The 21,588-nt window shown below is 33.4% G+C and overlaps 1 protein-coding gene across 2 annotated transcripts in view; it reads right to left on the bottom strand.

Annotated features, from left to right (window-relative positions):
- Positions 1–21,588, bottom strand: part of LOC134681093 (uncharacterized) — a 280,458-nt gene that overhangs the window by 48,389 nt on the left and 210,481 nt on the right. The gene's annotated exons all lie outside the window — the stretch shown is intronic.

Raw genomic sequence — 21,588 nt, 5'->3', positions numbered from 1 at the left:
TGTCAAAGCGACAACAACCCGACCATAGAGCAGACAACAGCTGAAGGCCACCAATAAGTCTTCAATGTAGCGAGAAACTCCCGTACCCGTAGGCGTCCTTCAGCTGGCCCCTTAAAAAATATGTATACTAGTACAGTGATAATGGACGTCATACTAAACTCCAAAATATACACAAGAAACTAAAATTAAAAATCATACAAGACTAACAAAGACCAGAGGCTCCTGACTTGGGACAGACGCAAAATTGCGGCGGGGTTAAACATGTTTATGAGATCTCAACCCTCCCCCTATACCTCTAGCCAATGTAGAAATGTATAGATCTGAGATTACTTGAGGTATCTGACGTCTAGTTCAAAGCAAATGACAACTAATAAAAAAAGCATTTAAATGCATTTAAATATCAATCAGTACACATCTAACATCCAATGGATTTAGGGTAAATATGTAATTAACAGTGGTAGAATTTTAGAGATCCATACACTTAATATATTAAGTGTATGGATCTTTTGCTTTTTCGTGTGAGCCTAGGCTCCGTGTTGAAGACCGTACCTTGGCCATTATAATGGTTTATTTTTATAAATTGCGACTTGGATTGAGAGTTTTCTCATTGGCACTCATACCACATCTTCTTAATATAAGTTATACTCCAGTTCATGTCTGGAAACCAAATGTCTTTAGGCGACAACTCGCCATTAGCAAACTATGATATGGCTGCAAATTTTTGGAGTTCAATGTATCATCACAACACGTTTAAAGTTAGTAAGACCCTAGCTATATATGTCAACAATATGTTTCAATTATCCAATCATTACTTAAAAACTCAGATTATTAAGATGTTCCGATGTAAGTGATATTGAATGAATCTTTATTGCATTAGCAACAAATGTGACAAATGACTTAGCGACGACTATGCATTAAAAAGGGCGAAGTCAGTAGTTACTGTCCTGTTATTTTGAACCCTAAACATCGAAACCTTGGAATTAAAAGGTTACAATTTCTTTATCTGACTTCATACTTACCTTAAACTTCATCGTAATAATAAGTTACATTTATTAAAGTTACAGTGAGGTTAATCATTTGATAACTTGCAATATTTCATACTATATTCTACTTTCCAATGCGAGAAGTTATGCTTATCTCTGACTATTTTATTAACTGGCAAATGAGTGAACTTGTATGAAGAATCCTCGGCGTGAGATGCAATTACAATATAATTGGTATTTTTATGGTCATCGGGTACCATAATATCTTCCTTGAGATAAGATATTATCGTTTAATTACTTGCCATCCCTTGTAACTATAATTTGCTCTATATGGCACAGTCATATTAAGGTGAACTCGTCCAGGGCTGAAACACCCTCGTTACTAGGCAATAGAGGATAATGGTATTATCCCAATCATCAGAGATATATAAACAGCCGTCAGCAGTCAGTCAAGGTCGGGATTACGATCAGATCACACGTATAAGTGATAAGAAAAATACCTGCTTATTGTTCCAAACATTGGATTCACTGCTCAAGTCTTTCCAATAACTGAAACTTAGTAGAAGAATTATCTTAAGTTATAAGTGAGGTGCATCGAGAGAAACGGAAGAGCTAGATAGCTAAGAGAGCTTCGTTGATTAATATAGACATAGCGGAAAGAGCAACAATATTACGAGCCGGTTGAGCTATCTATTTGAGATAGAAATATTGTGAGCCAGTGGAGATACAGCGCTAGTGAGTCTGTTGAGCTAGGCGCTACAGAGCTAGCGAGCAAGTAGATCTAGCTATTTATTTGAGCTAAAGAGTCAGTAAGCCAGTTGGGCTGAATAATAATTGAACATGAAGAGCTTCAATGAGCCGAGAGAGTAAAGAGGAATTATAAACAAAAGAAAATATATACACAAGTCTCAGATCTCGAGAATTAACTCGGGTACGGACCAAATACACGTTACATAAATTGGTGGCAGCCGTGGGATCTGAGAAAATTTAGTACATCTGAGTTAAAAGTTCGGAAAAGTTAGTAAGGAGCTAAAAGAGCTTTCTGAGTCAAATATACGCTCAATTATATTTAAGATAATAAAATATTTAAAATACTGTTGTTGTTATTTCTCGAAAAGTCATAACGGCAAAACTATTTCCAGATGAAATGGATGAATTCATGAGCAAAATGAAAATCCTAGTCAGTCTACACCTAGACTACCATCGCATCGCTTATCTTATGATTTCATGGAAGAGTCCGGGTATGCTTCTGGTCGACCATCGACAGAATCTGAACTAATAGATTGTGATATAAGGAAATTGAAAGAGCAATTGGAGCAATTAGAATCCTTTAAGGAACCAACTGAGGACAGATTGTATCCAAATTTACTTGATGATAATAAAGATTATGTACCATCAGGGGGTAACTGTAAGATCAAAATATCGATCTACAGTTACTAAGAGAAATAACGAACCCATTATGAAGACAGATGATAAAAAAGTGAGACAAAACAACTCTTCATCAGTGCGAGTTAAACCTGCAACATATGAAGGTACTTCGTAATGGTTAGATTTTAAGTCCCATTTTGAGGCTTGCTCAAGTATTAATAATTGGTCTGAACAGGATAAAGGACTGTATTTAGCAGTCGTATTAAGAGGACTCAAGGCATTTTGGGTGATTTACCGATTGATAAACAACAAAATTATAAAGCGTTGGTAAATGCTCTTGAGCAGAGGTTTGCCCCACAAAATCAAACAGAGCTTTATCGATTACAGCTTACAGAGAGGAAACAAAAAACATCAGAGAGCCTGCCAGAGTTAGGACAACCAATAAGACGATTAATTAATCAAGCTTATCCAATGGTACCAGAGGATGTACGAGATACCCTTGCAAAACAAACTCCCAACAATGTTAGATCTGTAAATTTGCTTTCGCAAATTGATGTTTAGACGAGTTGTATATAATGTATAAGTACGTCTGAGCTAGTGACAACTCTACAACAGATTTATCCATCGGATCACCAGCAATGATGGTGATACATGGCTGTGAACATTATGTGTATTCAACTTGTCTAAACATTAACCCAACAATGTTAGATCTGTAAATTTGCTTTCGCAAATTTTTTGTCCTTCCCTGGCCGGGATTCGAACCCATGCTACTGAGATATCGTGACACCAAATCGCCTGCATTGTAGCCGTCCCGCTAGACCACACGATAACCTGGGCTTCACTATAATAAAGCTTACGGTGGCCGTGTGTTACCTTTCCTCGTCAGTTTATATATCATGTACTGTAGTACGACGCTAGATTAAAACTGACGGGGAAAGGTAACACACGACCACCGAAAGCTTTATAATAGTGAAGCCCAGGTGGTCGTGTGATCTAGCGGGACGGCTACAGTGTAGGCGATTTGGTGTCACGATATCTCAGTAGCATGGGTTCATATCCCGGCGAGGGAAGAACAAAAAATTTGCGAAAGCAAATTTACAGATCTAACATTGTTGGGTTGATGTTTAGACGAGTTGCATATATATACAACTCGTCTAAACAAAAACCCAACAATGTTAGACCTGTAAATTTGCTTTCGCAAATTTGTTGTTCTTCCCTCGCCGGGATTCGAACCCATTGTACTGAGATATCGTGACACCAAATCGCCTGGACTGTAACCGGTGCGCTAGACCACACGACCACCTGCTTTTTTTTTGCTGAAAAAAGACTATGTTCTCAAGTCTGGAAAAATGAGAAAAATTTTCTTAATCAATTCATAGTAGCAGGTGCGCAACTTCAATAAATGTGAAAAATTCATGTGAAGGTTTAACAAACTTTACTAAAATTTGTCCGTTTATAAATTTATAAATTATTAAGAAACTAAGGTTTCAACTCCCTCAGGCAAAGTTGGCTTTAGATGAATTTGGCTATTTATTTTAGGTATTTTTGACATACAGCTCTTCAACGGTTTCGGTACTTATACATCTTTGGATTTCAAATGTTTGGCTTTGAGCGTTCCTGATGAAGGTAAATCCAGAAAAGCGCTTCGGACGCAAGAAATTAATAACGTGTTGTTTTCAATATTGAAAACTGTATGAGGAGTTAATTACAAAAATTAGGTACCGACATTGTAAAAATTGCCGAGAAAGCCTGTACAGAGCCAAATGACTATTTAATTTTGAAAGAATATTCAACAAAAAGGTTTCAAATCGACAATGGCGTTTTATTTTACCTATATTATTATTTATCACCAAGCAGAATATTGAGAACTATTTTCATGTGATTCTTACATCTATCAATCGACATCGTGAATACAAAAAAACATGTTTTTTTATCACTTTGAATACAACAAGTGGACAAGAATTTCAATGAAATAGACAAATAAAAAATCAAATTGCTTTGAAAATCGAAGGAATTTATAATCTTATGGTATATTTAAGGATCATTTGATAGTTATTTCAACCTTCATGATGAAACTAAAAAAAACACTGTTTCAAACTTCACTTTTATTTCTGTATGCATTTCATAATGTATTTATTATATTAAAGCCTACCTTTTTTTAGAGCTTTAAACATAGAAATTATGGCTATTTTTACATTACTTTTAAATTATCTAATGGAAGCAACATGCAATATACATATTTTGCTGGTGTATTTTTGTGACTAATTTATGTGCAGATTTTATAGAAATAATTACCTGGTAGGCATTGAAAATTAAATAGAAGTATAAGTTTTTTGGTTTTTTTTTCATCTTAGAAAAAAAGTCCAACTAACAGTGCCCAGCATTTCTCACTACATTGCTATTTACTGTGATATATACAAGCTCATTTTGATTGTAATCGTGGTCAAACAATGTTTGAATTTGTTTATTGCTTTAGTAAAAGCAATAATCAAAATTAGACGGACATGTGTATTATACACTAATTAATGCATCTGTTATCATTATCATTGTCTTTAACAACTAGGTAATCCAAATTATGTTTACCAAGAACCAGTGAGTCATTGTGCAGGTACAGAAGTTACAACAAATTTTGTATATGGTGATTTAGCAGTAAATTTGTTTAATTTGACAAATATAAATTGGACATTTAAAAACACCAAACAAGAAACCGAAATCTTCAGCTACTATCATACAAATACAGGATTCAGGGTAAGTTAACATTTAAATTAGACCGATCTCCTAAGATATATCAATATTATTTGTTTTTGTTATATCAAAGCAAAATTAATATGAATAAATGAAGATATGGGATATATGTCAATGAACTGGCAAATTAAAAAAAAAAGACATCCAGGGGCCAACATACCGTCTTCTGCAATGAAAAGGTGACAGATACGAAACAGAAAGTCAAGCTGTGAATCATACATAGTGAGGGGCAAACATACAGTCTTCTACAAAGGAAAGGTGACGTACATGTAACAGAATGTTAAGCTGTTAATTGTATATAGTGAGGGCCAACATATAGTCTCCTATTAATGGAAAGGTGACTTACATGTAACACAATGTTAAGCTGTAAATCATACATTGTGAGGGGCCAACATACAGTCTTCTTCTATGGAAAGGTGACTTACATTGAACAGAATGTCAAGCAGTAAATTGTGCATAAGGATGAGCCAACATACAGTCTTCTATAATGGAAAGGTGACTTACATGTAACAGAATGTCAAGCTGTAAATGGTATAACAGAATACTCAAATTAGCTCCTTAATCTATACACTCTAAAGTATAGTTCTCACTAATTCTCATTTATCTACACACATGTAATAGGATTAAAGACAAATCCCTTTATTGTTTATGCGCATATACAAGCGCAACAGTACAATGCCGTCAGCGTTTTATGACGTCGTATTTTCCGCGAACTCAAAACGTTAATGAGAGTTATTCCTCTTTGAGCCGATGGAGAGAGTGACAAACATTCGTGTTGATAAGTAGATTTTCCGAGAAGGAAATGAAAATTGTTTTATATAATAGACATGTTCCAGAATTGGAGATAAAAATTAATTATGTGACTTAAGTGTATATGAAACATTTAACCAATAAAACAGCAAATGATAAAATATATGAATAAAAAGAGAGTCAACTAAACAGCAAACTAACAACTGTCAAGAAACAAAACAAAAATCTGGATACTCGACAACAAGATGGAGGGAGAAAGATAGGACTTTTATCGGGACTCCAGGATCGGGTGTTTTTAAGCTCGGGATTTCGGGATCCGAGAATCTTTTTTAACTTTACTTTTTTTAAATTTGGGACCTCCGGGATTTCGAAATGGGTCAATCATATTATAATATAAAACTAAAATCCATAATTTGCTTCGTGTATGGACTTATCTGTTCTATAGAGACAATCTCTTTGGTAGCCTAGGTTGTAAATTGTATTTATATTTCCACAAATCATAAAGAAAGTACGAAAATCATCAATCAAAATTCAATGTATCTATAGAATTAGAACCTTACGTACCTACAGTGGCGGATCCAGAAATTTTCATAAGTGGGGGCCCACTGACTGACCTAAGAGGGGGCCCGCTCCAGTCACGCATCAGTGATTCCCTATATGAGCAACCAAATTTTTTCCCAAAAAAAGGGGGGGCGGGATCTCTGCCCCCCCCTAAATAATAAATGAAAAATTCTGAACTTATGTCATTTCATTTTTCAATTCTTTTACAAACGCTAAGCTGGTCATGAAAAGAATGGAATGCTTGTCTCGGAACGTTAAACATCAAACATTCAATTAAATCAAATGCAAACCAGACACGCCGATTGTTGTCAGCAACATTATAAACTGATAATATTCTTTTTGAATGGCTAAGGGAGATAAATCGAACGCATATATTCGACATATATGCAAAATAAAGGCAACAGTAGTATACCGCTGTTCAAAACTCATAAATCCATGGACAAAAAACAAAATCGGGGCAACAAACCAAAACCGAGGGAAACGCATTAAATATAAGAGGAGAACATCGACACAACACCGAAACGCAACAGCACACAGAAACGGACCAAACAACAGACAATACACCACGAGAATAACAAATATAACATCAAAACCAAATACATGAATATGGGATAGACAAGTACCGTGCCACGTCTTATCTAAAAATTAAGAGAAAACAGAAACGACTCAACGTTAAAATGCAACACACACACAGAAACGAACAATATTATAACAATGGCCATCTTCCTGACTTGGTACAGGACACTTTTAAAGGGGAATAAAAGTGGTGGGTTGAACCTGGTTTTAAGGCATGCCAAACCTCGCACTTTAATGGCACAGTTAAATATAACATTGAAATGAAAACAAAATATTACAGGACTACAATACAAATAAAAAGCAGAACATATTAAACAAAGAAAAGCATGATTAATAGATAACAAAAAGCATCAGGTTTAAAATTCAATACGCCAAAAACGCGTCTAGTCCACACGAGACTCACCAGTGACGAAAAAAATACAAAATTGTACAGCACTGAAGACGAAACTCAACGTAAGAATACGTATCATTCAACAACCGAAAATAAATTGGAACACCGATGTTTTACCACAAAAATCAAATGCAACATTGCAAAAAGACTATGTAATTGTTAACTGTTGCCTTTCAACACACTGCAATATCGGTGGACATGTGTCATGGATTTTATTATACAACATTACTGCTCCTTAATGATACGTTCGTCCAGTTTCGTCCTTTCGTTAGATGTTGAGAAACCTCTAATATTAAGCGAATACGGAATGAATAAGAACGGTATCAGTCGACCATTGAAACGGGTAAGGAGCTTGTGAATAAGTAGTTGTCGTTAAAGTGTTACATATTTGTCTTTTATTTATTTATTTTTTGTTCATAAATTAAGCCGTTATTTTCTCGTTTGAATTGTTTTTCATTTGTCATTTCTGGACCTTTTATAGCTTTATATGCATTATGAGATTTGCTCTTTGTTGAAGGCCGTACGATGACCTATTATAAATAGTTCCTGTGTCAATTGGTCTCTTGTGGAAATATGTATTATTTGCTATCATAAATTTATCTTTCAGAAAAATGATGCAAATAAACGTCGTATACATTTTTTTTTATCTTCATGTTCTGTCAAATCATTTGAGTATACGGATGAAACTCTGAAATCAGTTACTTATAAGAATACATTAAACTGACCATGCGCAGATTTATTTTCATATCTACATCAAACATTTTGAATTGTAGATCGATTTATCTAAGCGTTTAAACTTAAACAAAGATCAGGGTTGCGTTCAATATCGTAGTGGCTACATAGGGCTTCGTTGATTTATGACTATTGAACATGTAGCTAGCCTAATTACTCGTTCGTAAGATCAAAATCTATGTAGCATTACGTAACCCGGTTCATAAAACTACATTTGGAAGTGGTATTTTTAAGTCCGATCTTTCTCATATTTGCAATATCGGCTCGTCGATCTTTATTGTTAGGAGTCTATTGATTTTAAGTTATTATCATCAAAATAAAAAGGAACACCATTCTTAACCGCGAAATTAGAATTCATGATATTGAAAGCAAAGGTCTGTCTTGTCTTTCAGATATACTTTGACTGAACTATAAAATGATATAACAAATGTATTCACTAATCTAAGAAGAAGAATTTCTGTTCAACACATAAGCACTATAAATAACCTGAATAGAAATGTTGTTCATAGAAGCATAATCAATTCGCGTGTACATTTGTTCAACGCATTGTTTTCCAACCACCCACCACATTTATATTACGTGTAGACCTGTGAAACTGACTGAAAACTAAGTACGTCTATCACGTGCAAATTAATATGCATTAATAGTAGTTGAAAACAAACAAACAGCATAACAGCAAATAACGAGAACTGTGTTGTCCGGAATTGGTATAGGAAAAGTATAACGCCCAAAACTGGCGGAACGGCTTTCGACGTTATTTAAGAATTGGCGCAATGTATTCCCGCCATTTCAAATTGTTAACCCTTTTGTAGAAATATCTTTTTTTCCATGCCGGTGACCCCATCTTTTTATTTCATGATTTTATCTAGAAATAAACAACGCATATTCTGTTGAATACTCATCGAGAAATTATTGGTCAATTTTTTTTAAACATCATTTTTTCATAGTTATTTCACAATAAATAAAGGCGGGAAAATTATTATAGCAACTTATCGCTATTATTTTGCCCTCAGAAATTGGTAATATTATTAAAATAGTTTGTATTAACAACTTGGTTAACAGAACAAACAAGTTTTATGGGAAACCAACTTAAATTTTTTTTTACACTGCTATTGACTAGAGGTCCCGATTTCCAAATTCCATGAAAAAGACGGCGTTCTAAATCGAAAACGAGGTCGGTGACCCCATTATTTTATTTGCTTATTTTGAAGCTTTTACCTAACCTAAAGTAAATATAAAATATAAAGAAGATATTATTGGTAGATCTGAATAGAAGGATTCGTCTTTAAGGTTACAGTTTTGATTATAAAGTGCAAATTTTCTCTGCTTTCAAAATCTTTCGGTTTGAATCCGTCTACAACCGGAAACTATATATCATAAATACTATCGGTATCAGTATCGGATTTGACCCAGAACTTAATGGATTAGTCTCCTACCGACGAAGGTTTTCAATCCGTCCGTCCGTCCGTCCGTCTGTCTTGTCTGTCTTGTCTGTCTTGTCTGTCTGTCTATCGTGTCTGTCTGTCTATCATGTCTGTCGTGTCTGTCTGTCTGTCTGTCTGTCTGTCTGTCTGTCTGTATGAATGTATGTATGTATGTATGTATGTATGTATGTATGTATGTATGTATGTATGTATGTATGTATGTATGTATGTATGTATGTATGTATGTATGTATGTATGTATGTATGTATGTATGTATGTATGTATGTATGTATGTATGTATGTATGTATGTATGTATGTATGTATGTATGTATGTATGTATGTATGTATGTATGTATGTATGTATGTATGTATGTATGTATGTATGTATGTATGTATGTATGTATGTATGTATGTATGTATGTATGTATGTATGTATGTATGGACAAAGACTGATTCTTCAACTTTATTCTAATTTTTCATTTTAACGTCATGCCGCCTAACAAATTGAATCTGGTTATCTTTATAGTATAGATATATATAGTGTATAGAAATCAACCTATTAACATTGCTATATGTGGTGTTATTGCCAATGAGACAACTCTTCACAAGAGACCAAATGATACAGAAATTAACAACTATAGGTCGCCGTACAGCCTTCAACAATGAGCAAAGCCCATACCGCATAGTCAGCTATAAAAGGCCCCGAAATGATAAATGTAAAACAATTTAAACAAGAAGACCAACGACCTAATTTATGTACAGAATAATGAACGAAAAACAAATATGTAACACAGCAAGAAACGATAACCACTGAATTACAGGCTTCTGACTTGTGATCGATACATACATATAGAATATGGTGGGGTTAAACATGCATGTTAGCGGGACCCCAACCCTCCCCATAACCATAATAACCTAGGACAGTGGTGTAACAGAACAACATAAGAACGAACTATAAACATCGGTTGAAAAAGGCTTAACTCATCAGATGGATGCAAACAGAAATGCATCTAACAAAAACAGAGTGGACGTGATCGGATACCTGTACATCCCAACAACAAAAGACACTAAGTACAGATCTATGAGTACTCGCAGTTACCAAAAGCTAGTTCAAGACCACTAACAACTAAAAACCATGCATCTAAAACTGAATTATCAATCAGTACACATCCAACATGCAATAGATTTAGTGTAAAGACGTCATAAACAGTCAGAGAAAAACATAACCATGTGCAATGCCAAGATACAGGTATCGACAGATTGTAGATCCATGAACGTGCATTGGTATATAACAATAATATTAGGTTTGCTTTTAATTTACTGATAAAAAATCAATATTAATACATTTGTACAAATATAAACCATATTCAAAGATCTAACTACACTATTTAGTTGGTAACCTTTTAGAATAAGTTTATTCAAAGGACTATGCGATAAATTTACATGGATCGTTTATACATTTCCGGGCACGGTAAACAACATCTCCTTAAAAATGAGGATGTGCTATCCCGTTCGAAATAAGTTCTCTACAGGTACAACCAAACTACAAAACCAAATCTTTATATCTTTGGAAGAATTTAGTTAAAGTTTTATTAATAAGTTATTTGTGGAAACGAAATCCCTGACATAATAATTTACCAGTAATACATAGATTACGTTATCTCAGATGGTGCCATTAAAACAAAATACATATATGATTTGGCGATATCTGGCCACAGCTTTTATTCATAATATGATAGATTCATAAGATATACAATAAATATATATATATATATATAAACGAGTCTAAATTGAAAACTACGTTCAAACCTATGATTGCGTTGGATAAAAACCGCAATTTTTATACGTGTGCATGTCAAACAAATTTCGTTGTAGAAGGGTCTAAAAACAGCACAAACAACATTTTCCAAAAGACCAACAAAGTGAAAAAAAAGTATATTTAAACAAAACGCATTTGACTAACAGGTCGAAAAACTGATGTTCTTTAACCCTGCTGACTGCCATTCGCGACTGCCAAATAAAATTGATCACAAGATGTAACAAACTGGATCTTAATATAAATTTAATACGTCATAGAAAAAAAAATTGTTAACTTGTGGCCACGATGTTGCGCCACAAACATTCGGTGTCAATATTTATTTAGTACACCAGATCTAGATTTCGACAAAATATGTCTCTTCAGTGATGTTAGGGATCGAAACGGTATTTGGAAGGCCATAAAATTTACTCTCAATTTAAGATTGACTATTGAATTTAAGAGTCAATATAGGAAGAACGGATCATATAAACCGGAGGGAAAATATGATACATGCCCAAACAAAATATATACATAAACGAGTCTAAATTGAAAACTACGTTCAAACCTATGATTGCGTTGGATAAAAACCGTAATTTTTATACGTGTGAATGTCAAACAAATTTCGTTGTAGAAGGGTCTAAAAACAGCACAAACAACATTTTCCAAAAGACCAACAAAGTGAAAAAAGTATATATATTTAAACAAAACGCATTTGACTAACAGGTCGAACAACTGATGTTCTTTAACCCTGCTGACTGCCATTCGCGACTGCCAAATAAAATTGATCACAAGATGTAACAAACTGGATCTTAATATAAATTTAATACGTCATAGAAAAAAAAAATTGTTAACTTGTGGCCACGATGTTGCGCCACAAACATTCGGTGTCAATATTTATTTAGTACACCAGATCTAGATTTCGACAATATATGTCTCTTCAGTGATGTTAGGGATCGAAACGGTATTTGGAAGGCCATAAAATTTACTCTCAATTTAAGATTGACTATTGAATTTAAGAGTCAATATAGGATGAACGGATCATATAAACCGGAGTGAAAATTTGATACATGCCCAAACAAAAAATATATATAAACGAGTCAAAATTGAAAACTACGTTCAAACCTATGATTGCGTTGGATAAAAACCGCAATTTTTATACGTGTGCATGTCAAACAAATTTCGTTGTAGAAGGGTCTAAAAACAGCACAAACAACATTTTCCAAAAGACCAACAAAGTGAAAAAAGTATATATATTTAAACAAAACGCATTTGACTAACAGGTCGAATAACTGATGTTCTTTAACCCTGCTGACTGCCATTCGCGACTGCCAAATAAAATTGATCACAAGATGTAACAAACTGGATCTTAATATAAATTTAATACGTCATAGAAAAAAAATAATTGTTAACTTATTAATATATATATATATAGATAGATAGACCATAGATGTTACATGTACGTCACCTTTCCTTTGTAGAAGACTGTATGTTTGCCCCTCAATATGTATGATTTACAGCTTGACTTTCTGTTTCATATATGTCACCTTTTCATTGCAGAAGACGGTGTGTTGGCCCCTGGATGTCTTTTTTTTTTAATTTGCCAGCTCATTGACATATATCCCATATCTTCATTTATTCATATTAATTTTGCTTTGATATAACAAAAACAAATAATATTGATATATCTGAGGAGATCGGTCTGATTTAAATGTTAACTTACCCTGAATCCTGTATTTTTATGATCATGATGATAGTAGCTGAACATTTCGGTTTCTTGTTTGGTCTTTTTAAATGTCCAATTTATATATGTCAAATCATTTATACATGTCAAATTAAACAAATTTACTGCTGAATCGCCATATACAAAATTGGTTGTAACTTCTGTACCTGCACAAAGACTCACTGGTTCTTGGTAAACATAATTTGGATTACCTGGTTTTTAGGGACAATGATAAAGATAACAGATACATTAATGAGTGTATAATATACATGTCCGTCTAATTTTGATTTGTGCTTTTCCTAAAGCAATTAACAAATTCAAACATTGTTTGACCACGATTACAATCAAAATGAGCTTGTATATATATATCACAGTAAATAGCAATGTAGTGAGAAATGCTGGGCACTGTTAGTCGGACTTTAAAGAGTCAAACACAAAGTCTGAAGCATGACTCTTGTTTTTAAGATAAAATCAAAACAAAACTTATACAATTGTTATACTTAATTTTCAATGCCTACTGGGTAATTATTTCTACAAAATTTGCACATAAATTAGTCACAGAAATACACCAGCAAAATATGTATATATAGCGTGTTTCTTACATTAGATTATTTACAAGTAATGTAAACATAGCCATAGTTTCTATGTTCATAACTCCAACAAAAGTAGGCTTTGATATAATAAACGTAAAATTAAATCCATACAGAGATGAAAGTGAAGTTTGAAACAGTATTTTTTAGTTTCATCAAATACTATTCATTCTGAAATTATTACTTGCATTTTTGATTGCGATTTTTGAACTATGGAAAAAAATGCTTGATTAATTATTGCGATTTAATGAAGTAGGCATACAGTTATGTGTATCTAATATCAGAATGCTAGTTATTATTATTGCAATAACAACCCAGTCCCATTATTTGCATCAATAAAAACTTCGCAGCATTTTTTTTTTAACAGTACATCGATCGACTACAATTCAATAATTAAAGTTTTTGGTTGCTATAATTATTACTCCGTGTTATCCACTTTAATTTATAACAAAATAACTAACGAAGATCTTCATAAGAAAACAAAAAGCCAAGACATTGAAACCACTCTGCTACAGAGAAGATGGAGATGGTTGGTCATGTTCTAAGAAAACCACAAGGAGATATGACCAAAGTTTCATTAAGATGGACACCAGAGGGAAAAAGGAAGAGAGGACGACCAAAAACAACATGGCGTAGAACAATAGAAACAGAGCTGAAAGAGAGAGGTTACACCTGGGGAACTATTGAGAAAAAAGCAGAAAACAGAGAGGAGTGGCGGCAACTTGTCCTTGCCCTATGTGCCATAAGGCATAACAAGGACTAAGTAAGTAAGTAAGTAAGTAAGTTATCCACTTTAAATGAAGGTTGAAATTACTACCAAATGATCCAATGCTTCCTTAAATATACTGTACGATTATTTATTCCTACAATTTTGAAGGCAATTTGAGCTTGTGTATATGTTTGTTTGGGGGCCAGCTGAAGGACGCATCCGGTTCGGGAATTTCTCGCTCCATTGAAGACCTGTTGGTGACCTTCTGCTGTTGTCTGTTCTATGGTCGGGTTGTTGTCTCTTTGACACATTCCCAATTTCCATTCCCAATTTTATTTCTCGGATATTTTTACAGACCTTTTCACTTAATTGTCATTTTTGGTTAGGTGGGCCTGGTGATGTCAGGCGGATTGGCTGGTGAGTTGGGAAAAGTCGGTACCTATTTTTTTTAAATTAACTCCTCATACAGTTTTCAACCTTCACATGAATATTTCACATTTGTTGAAGTTCTGCACCTGCTGTTATGAATTGTTTAAGAACATTTTTATCATTTTTCCAGACTTGGGAACATAGTCTTTTTTCAGCAAAAACTTAGGAAAGAGGGTATAAGTTTTGTATGATAAACTCCTGCTAAAATTTTCAACCAAGATCACTGAAACTTCACAAGAAGATTACGCACATGTTGAAGTTGTGACTTGCCATATAATTGTTAAGGGAATATTTTTCTCATCCTCCCAAACTTAAAAAAATTGTCATTTTTTCTGAAAAATTTATGAAAAAGTGTACACTTATTCATATTATTGCAACCTTGCCATTTGAGACTTTGACCTATTTTCAATTATTATTGTCATTTATGATAACAATTTGGACAATTTTATACATGAAGTATGGAAGGAACTAATCCATTTATATCTTATTTTTTTCTTTTTAATCAAAAATCAAATTAATTGATTGCTGGTATTGCTTTCAACTCAAATTTAACCAAGGGGATCATTAATCTATTTTCTCGTCAGTTTTCATTTAGCGTCGTAACACAGTACATGATATATAACATGCATAAGGCATGAACATGGAATATTTACAGATCAGCTCAATTTTTTATCGTAGAGGATCTTACAAAGTGATGGAGGATGCAGTCACTGATATAATTATGTTATCTGGTTATAAGTACGTCTGAACCAGTGACAGAATTATGAAAGATTTCATCCATCGGATCACCATTGATGGTGATAAAAGGCTGAAAAAACACGTTCTGTAATGTGTTTTCAGCCTTGTAACATCCGGCCACCAAAAGCTTGATTTTATCAAGCCGAGTTGGTCGAGTGGTCTAGCGCAACAGGCATAGTGCAAGGCGATTTGGTGTCACGATATCTCAGTATCATGAGTTCGAATCCCGGCCAAGGAAGAACAAAAATTTGCTTCCGCTAATGTACAGATCTAACAATGTTGGGTTGTTATTTAGACGAATTATATATACAGAATATGTTTTCAGCCTTGTATAACCATCACTGGTCATCTTATAGATAGAAATTGTCGTAGAGTTATCATTGGTTCAGACGTACTTATAATATATTTATTTCTGTGACTGTATCCTACATTAACTTGTAAGATCTCTACGATAGTGAATTTAGCTGATCTGTAATATTCCATATACATGCCTTATATATCATGTACGACGCTAGATAAAAACTGACGAGTAACACCCAGCCACCGAAAGCTTAAGTTTAACCGAGACCGAGGTGGTCGAGTGGTCTAGCTAGACGGGCATAGTACAAGGCGATTTGGTGCCACGATATCTCAGTAGCACGAGTTCGAATCCCTGCCAGGGAATAACAAAACGTTTCCTTACGCAAATTTACAGATCTAACAATGTTGGGCTGTTGTTTAGACGAACTTTATATTCAGAATGTGTTTTCAGCCTTGTATCACCATCGCTGGTGATCCGATGGATAGAATCTTTCGTAGAGTTGTCATTGGTTCCGACGTACTTATAATATAATTATTTCTGTGACTATATCCTTCATAAATTTGTGAGATCCTCTATGATAGATAATTAGCTGATCTGTAATATTCCATCTACATGCCTTATATATCATGTACTGTGTTACGACGCTAGATAAAAACTGACGAAGAAAAGTAACACCCAGCCACAGAAAGCTTTTACTTTATCGAGGTGATCAAGTGGTCTAGCTAGACGGGCATAGTGCAAGGCAGTTTGGTGCCACGATATATCAGTAGCATGAGTTCAACTCATGTTTGCGATATACCATCTTTCCCGCAAGTTTTGTTGTTTTCTGTTTGGTAATAAATTAATAATGAGGTCCATTTTTTTACATCTGGTGATCCGTTTATTTAGCAATCGCTAATGGCAGTCAGCCGGTTTTAAGAGCATCAGTTGTTCGACCTGCTAGTCAAATGCGTTTTGTTAAAATATACTTTTTCACTTTTTTGGACTTTTGGAAAATGTTGTTTGTGCTGTATTTAAACCCCTCTAACAAGAAATTTGTTTTGCATGCACACGTATAAACGCAGTTTTTGTCCAACGCAATCATAGGTTTGAACGTTGTTCTTTTTCAAATTAGACTTGTTTATATATATCTTAAAAAGTGACAACTATACGACAAATCCATCCATTTGATCGCCAGTAGCTTATCAGCAAGTAGGCAGGTTACTGGTCAATGTAGATGAATTTCTTGCACCACTCTCCTCAGAGACCCTTTATGACAGTAGCCATGGCGTTGTCAGTTTGTTTTAGATTTACGAGTTTGACTGTCCCTTTGGTGTCTTTTGTCCCTCTTTTATCATGGTTTACAGTATTAAAACATGTTGAACATTCCAATCTGTTTATTTATTTCAAAAATCCATAAATGTGTTTATCTTTTTCTATCTTTTACATTGATTTATTGAAAAGAAATTTGATTTCATAAAAAAAATATACTAAATGTCATTTAGTAAAAACATGTTACAAATAGAACAAATTAGGATGTTAACTACAAAAACTTCCTCCCTCATTAACTTATATCTTTTCGTTTCAAGTGAATTTCACTTCACCTTTTTCAAGGGTCATATCCTTTAAACATGTGAAAAACTATGATCTTTGAAAATTGTATTTTTGTCAGTGTCAATGTACATGTACATTATATAGCCTTGCTTATCATGCTTACTATCCAATGATTCCTTTTGACAGGTCTTTACCAGTGTTATTTGGTACACAATTGTATCAATCTAGGAACTCTAGTATAAACATCATACATAAAGTAACAGTTACACCGAGTGCTCCAATACTATTTTTCTAAATTTTAAAAATATTTAACAAGCTGTATTTAGCTTTTAAGTTGTAATCTTATATATACCCTTCTTTCAGTACACTTCCTTATTCGTGATATTCAAATTTACTTGATGCTTTCTTTATAATATTTATAAAAATAAACGAAATTTCCTTGTACACTTAAATGTTCATAAAAACGTATACTGTATAATGTTTCTTATACAACATGTACAAAAGTAAAACTATTTTACCAAAAATGGACCATTGACTCCAACTGACTGGTTGCACAGAATATTTCTTAAACAATGTAGAATGTTTTACACTTAACATGAACATTCTATTATGCTAATAAATAACTTAACTGTCCTGAAAAGGATGATTTTTTTTCAGCCATGTTTGTGTTTTTGACAACAAGTAGTCATGATAGTAGAGAGAAACTGTAAACAACAAAAATAATCAGCAAACGGGAGAATTTCAGTCATGAATTATATTCTAGTCTATAATGTTGGAGAATGGCCATTGTTGAAGATGGATATAGATTCAAGTGAGAGAGCCTCCAAACATTGGAAGCTGAATTTTCAATGAGACAGTTGTAATTGTCTCTTAATGCAGTAATTAACCCACAAAACTATATTAGCATATTGCTGAGAAATAAGACGTTGTTAATCAGAAAAGTCATTACACTGCTGCATTTCATTTGTTTTTAAAGGATTTTTTTAAAATTGGAATGAAATTTCATGTTAAGTATAAACGATGAAACAATACTAGTTCGTATAATGCCAAGAAGTTATCTGTGGGTGATTTCAACAGTCTGAAATAAAATGCTTCACTGACCGTAGCTTGATAATACCGCAGCGGTCGAACCCTGAACAGTTGAAACAAGTATGGACACTTCATTAAAGTTTCATACAGATCTAGTGATTAGGATTGAGATTAACAATTGGTCTTTAATGTTGGAGAATGGCCATTGTTGAAGATGCATATAGATTCAAGTGAGAGAGCTTCCAAACATTGGAAGCTGAATTTTCAATGAGACAGTTGTAATTGTCTCTTAATGCAGTAATTAACCCACATCCTTTAGGCTTAAGAAACAGTTGTAATTGTCTCTTAATACAATTAATCTCAGCAGTAATTAACCCACATCCTTTAGGCTTCACAGAAAGATTGTTCACTATTTTGACTTGTGAGCTTGCAATGTAGGGGATTTTTTTTGTCCAATCAGTCCATACTTGGGTACTCGGTAACTAATTCAGCAAAATGTTTTGATAAGACCATCCATACCAAAATCTTTGTTTTATGTTGATTTCCCATGCCTTATAGGGTTGGGTAGGTAAGCAGGGATTTTATTAGTCCCTACCGACGGAGTCAAAGGGGAATACAGGTTTGCATTTCGTCTCTGCTCCGGGTGTCTGTCAATCCGTCAGTCAGGGAAATTTGTGCTTGAAGATATTGATTTGAATATGTGGTATTTATAGTTTTACCATGACAATTTACAGATCAAGTTCGAAGTTTGTTCCGGTCCGATGATTTTGTTCAGAGTTATTTTCCTTGGACTTAAACATTTCAGGCAAGTATTCAGTTTTCCACATATTTTTTTCATCATGCTTAACTTGAAGATATTAATTGGATGTTTGGTGAACTTTTTAATATTGGTGCAAATATTTAGTATCTCAATTGAAGACACTGTCAGATTGTTTTACTTTTTTTTTAGAAACATTTGAAATTCAATGATTTTGACAAGAATGTTAAGGTAAATATTCAAATTTGTAGCATATTTTGTTTATGCGATTAATAATAATTGGTTTGATATTTTCTAGAAAGAGGCTTTAAAAATGCACTTTCACAACAACAACAAAAAAATAACTCACTTTTATCTAAATTGGTGTTCATTTTTCTTAAAGGAAAAAAATGCCTTTCCTGTATTCAAATATACATATACAAATGCCTTATGCTGAGATATTCCAATTACTGTAAAATAGCAATATAATGGGGAATATACAAATGAATTCATTGCAGAAAATGATCAGGTTAGAGTAATGCAATTGTGTTAATTACTTTAACCATATTACTGATAATTGTAACTTAAATATACCTTAATTATTACCATATGGCATATGATTATGACACTGATTTTACAATTATTGAGGTCAGGATTTTGTGTATTCAGTTAGATGTATAATAAATTGAGTACACAAATTATTGACCTAAATGCTAGTATCAACTGTCATGGAATATATAATATAACTGTGGTCAATTAAAACTGCATTTGAGTGGAGTTTAATCCAATTAATACTTACACCTTTGAGTGTAATAGTATGAAAATCGTGGCAGCTGTCCATCATACTGGTATTGTATCAATAATATCATTCATTGAAAAAGGAACTATATGCAAGTGTATATATAAAATTAAGAAGTTGTTCTCTCAAGTTTTTCCTTATTTAAGGACAAATAACATATCAAAAGTTGGCAGTTGGTGATTAAAATAGTGTATAGAAACACATAATTATTTACATGACATGTCTTTAACTTGGAATTTTGCAAATCCGAAGTGATCACATAGATCCAGCATCGCTGAATCAAAAATATGATTATTTACTGTCATTTGATGAACACATCCCGTAAATGAATCCAGAATCACAAGTGTATAAGTATTTATTTGAGAAACTTCTGGTTTTTATTTCCTCGTCAAATTCAAAACTATATTAGCATATTGCTGAGAAATTAGACGTTGTTAATCAGAAAAGTCATTACACTGCCTCATTTCATTTGTTTTTAAAGGATCTTTTTTAAATTGGAATGAAATTTCATGTTAAGTATAAACGATGAAACAATACTAGTTCGTTTAATGCCAAGAAGTTATCTGTGGGTGATTTCAACAGTCTGAAATAAAATGCTTCACTGGCCGTAGCTTGATACTACCGCAGCGATCGAAACCTGAACAGTTGAAACAAGTATGGACACTTCATTAAAGTTTCATACATATCTAGTGATTAGGATTGAGATTAACAATTGGTAACTGCATAGATTGCTGACACAGAATGAATTTGGTTAAAGAACTGAAAAAAATGTGATCGGACTTTTACCTTAGTCTTATTATGGTTCATTATTCAAATTTTAAAAAGTGAGATTCAGCATATACAATTTAATCAAGTACACCAAGAATTCCATTCATTTATTTAGTAATGGACAATATTATTAACTAAGTTTTTAAAGGAGTTCGCTACATAAAAAAAAGTATATAACATGCTAAAAATAAATTTAAACAGAATAACAAACAACCCTACCATTAAGTTCTTCATATTACTTTTATCAAAAGTAAATTCTATACTTAGGCAGTATTTTAAGGTATTCTTTGATTTTTCAATGAAATATCGCCAAGATAACTCTAGGTCATGTACATGTAGGTGTTATCAATGAATATGAATATGTATGGCATAAAACAGATTTGTTACCCGTTATTTAGACTGGGTTGCCAATATTTGTCTACCATATAGCATGATTGCCAAATTAGTCTGACTGAACAACTCATTCCAGGAAGTGATTATCCTAATAAGAAAATCCTAACAGCTACTTCAAAGCTAATTACACTGGGGCTTGTTAAATATGAAAACAACACGTAATAAAATGCATGCGCTTTTCTGGAATTACCTTCATCAGGTATCGCTCAAAACCGAGTACTCGAAGGCCAAGAATGTATAATAACCTAAATAGTTTTAGAACTATATGTCATTGACAAAAATGACCTAAAATAGCAAAATTTATATAGGATCAACTTTGCCTGAGGTTATAATTCAGGGGTTGGCGTTTGTTGCTGAATATCATGTGAGTTTCGTTAATTGAATTATTTTGAATACATAAAGTAGGACGGTCCGTGTAACACTTATCAATTCAAAGTTTTAAAAAGTTTTGAAATTTTAGATTTTTGAAATTTTGATAAAAGTTTTAAAATATCAAATTTTCAAATCGTGTAAA

This window comes from Mytilus trossulus, chromosome 8 (genome assembly GCF_036588685.1).
Source record: "Mytilus trossulus isolate FHL-02 chromosome 8, PNRI_Mtr1.1.1.hap1, whole genome shotgun sequence".
Taxonomy (NCBI): Eukaryota; Metazoa; Mollusca; class Bivalvia; order Mytilida; family Mytilidae; genus Mytilus; species Mytilus trossulus.
This window is presented reverse-complemented; position numbering and strand designations above follow the sequence as displayed.